General features: G+C 37.9%; 1 long non-coding RNA gene and 1 pseudogene across 2 annotated transcripts in view; both read right to left on the reverse strand.

Moving 5' to 3' along the window:
* Positions 1–1,516, reverse strand: part of LOC309510710 — a 2,233-nt pseudogene extending 717 nt beyond the window's left edge. The window contains exons 1-2 of the transcript in view: positions 1,392–1,516; positions 1–1,036 (exon numbers count right to left, since the gene is read on the reverse strand). The exon at positions 1–1,036 is cut by the window's left edge and continues 373 nt beyond it. The product of the transcript in view is annotated as an uncharacterized misc_RNA (transcript). The remainder of the gene's footprint in view (positions 1,037–1,391) is intronic.
* LOC309511450 overlaps positions 1–2,500 on the reverse strand; it is a 31,476-nt gene that overhangs the window by 1,259 nt on the left and 27,717 nt on the right. The gene's annotated exons all lie outside the window — the stretch shown is intronic.

Here is a 2,500-nt window from a genome sequence, read left to right on the forward strand (position 1 = left end):
TGTGTGTGTGTGTGTGTGTGTGTGAGAGAGAGTGAGTGAATGTGAGAATGAGCATGTGTATGAGCGTATGTGTGAGTGAGTGTGAGTATGAGTGTGAGTGTGTGTCTGTGTGTGTGTGTGTGTGTGTGTGTGTGTGTGTGTGTGTGTGTGTGTGTGTGTGTGAGAGAGTGAGTGAATGTGAGTATGAGCATGTGTATGAGCGTATGTGTGAGTGAGTGTGAGTATGAGTGTGTGTGTGTTTGAGAGTGAGTGAGTGTGAGTATGAGCATGTGTATGAGGTGTGTGTGTGAGTGAGTGAGTGTGTGTGTGTGTGTGTGTGTGTGTGTGTGTGTGTGTGTGTGTGTGTGTGTGAGAGTGAGTTTGAGCATGTGTATGAGCGTGTGTGTGTGACAGTGAGTGAGTGTGAGTATGAGCATGTGTGAGTGAGTGAGTGAGTGTGAGTATGAGTGTGTGAGTGAGTGAGTGAGTGAGTGTGAGTATGAGTGTGTGTGTGTGTGTGTGTGTGTGTGTTTGAGAGTGAGTGAGTGTGAGTATGAGTGTGAGTGTGTGTGAGAGTGAGTGAGTGTGAGTATGAGTGTGTGTGTGTGTTTGAGAGTGAGTGAGTGTGAGTATGAGCATGTGTATGAGGTGTGTGTGTGTGTGTGTGTGTGTGTGTGTGTGTGTGTGTGTGTGTGTGTGTGTGTGTGTGTGTGTGAGAGTGAGTATGAGCATGTGTATGAGGGTGTGTGTGTGTGAGAGTGAGTGAGTGTGAGTATGAGCATGTGTGTGTGAGTGAGTGTGAGCATGTGAGTGAGTGTGAGTATGAGTAAGAGCATGTGTATGAGCGTATGTGTGAGTGAGTGTGAGTGAGTGTGAGTATGAGTGTGTGTGTGTGAGTGAGTGTGAGTATGTGAGTGAGTGTGAGTTTGAGTGTGAGTAAGAGCATGTGTATGAGCGTATGTGTGAGTGAGTGTGAGTATGAGTGTGTGTGTGTGTGTGTGTGTGTGTGTGTGTGTCTGTGTGTATGTGTGTGTGTATGTATATGTGTATGTGTGTGTGTGTGTGTGGGTTTGAGTGTGTGTGTTACAGGTGGACTTTCTAATGAGAGCATCTGTTGTCTGTACAGATGAGTGACCCACAGCGGGACGGACACACCTTACACAGGAGGTGTGTGTGTGTGTGTGTGTCGTAACCTTGTGTCTCTCAATGTCAAGTGCTTTCAGATGATGTTGTTGTATTTACTCACTTTCATTGGTCTGAGGTCAGTGTGATCAGTGTGTTTTTTACCTCCCTCTCTCTCTCTCTCTCTCTCTCTCACTCTCTCTGTCTCTCATTAGTCTTGTCTGCTATAAAAAGAGGAAACAGTGGCTGGAAAACAAGAAACTGAGGAATGGAGCTCAAGCGACACTGACTGTGAGCCCTTCACTCTCTCTCTGTCAGTGAGAGTGTGTAAACTCTCGTTCTCTGTGATCTGTGTAACCTTTGGGCGAGTCACATGATCAGCAGTGATGATGCTGCGGTCCTGATGCTGTGACATGCAGGTCTTCGAAGGCTCATTGTGATCACACTCACCTGTGTGTGTGAGACGGAGAGATGAGAAGCAGTGAAATCTGATCTGCTGCGGTGGTCTGTGGTGCTACTCAAACTGTGTTCACAGCTAAACACACATTTACATACACACACTAAATATTGACTGTATCTCTATCCAGCTGTAAATCTGCGGCTGGCTCCGGGGAGAGTGCTGAACCAGTGGGAAATAAAGGAAAATAAAATAATAAAAGTAATTAAAATAAATTTAAATAAAATAAGTTATAAATATTATAATATAATATTAATATACTCTATTCAGTTTGTGTTCCCAAAGGTAAAAATGGTTTAAAAAAAAAAAAAAAGTAAATTACGTTAAATAGATATTTCAATACATGAATTTTTTTTTAAATAATTTAAATAAATAAAAAAGTAAATAAATAAATAAATACATACACATACATAAGAATACAATACAAACTAATCATTATTTTAATAATTTAAACAAACAAATAAATAAATAGAAATAATACCATGTTAAATCCATATATATATTTAATAATATAAATTAATAAATGTTTAATCATTTTAATAAATAAAAGGAAATAAACAAATAAATACATACACAAACAATTTAATAAAATATAACTATATAAATATAACAAATACAATAAAAACGAATCACTTATTTTAATAATTTAAACAATTAAATAAATAGAAAACATTTATAAAACGCATACATAAGGAAATTTAAATAATTAATTTTAATAATAAATAAACACATGTAAAAAATATACTGTTTGCCAAAGAGAATGAATACATAAAAAAATAAAAATAAAAAAAAATTATAAATAAATGTAAGTAAATATAAAATTAAATTGTACTGATGCCAGAGAGAACTGCACTTCTGCTGACAGAATACTACCCAACCAAATATCCTAAAGTGAGCAGCTGAGAAGTGTTCTGGGCTTCATGAGTGTGTGACGGGTCGTGT

The sequence above is a fragment of the Leuciscus leuciscus genome, assembly GCF_965113295.1.
Source record: "Leuciscus leuciscus genome assembly, chromosome: 12".
Taxonomy (NCBI): Eukaryota; Metazoa; Chordata; class Actinopteri; order Cypriniformes; family Leuciscidae; genus Leuciscus; species Leuciscus leuciscus.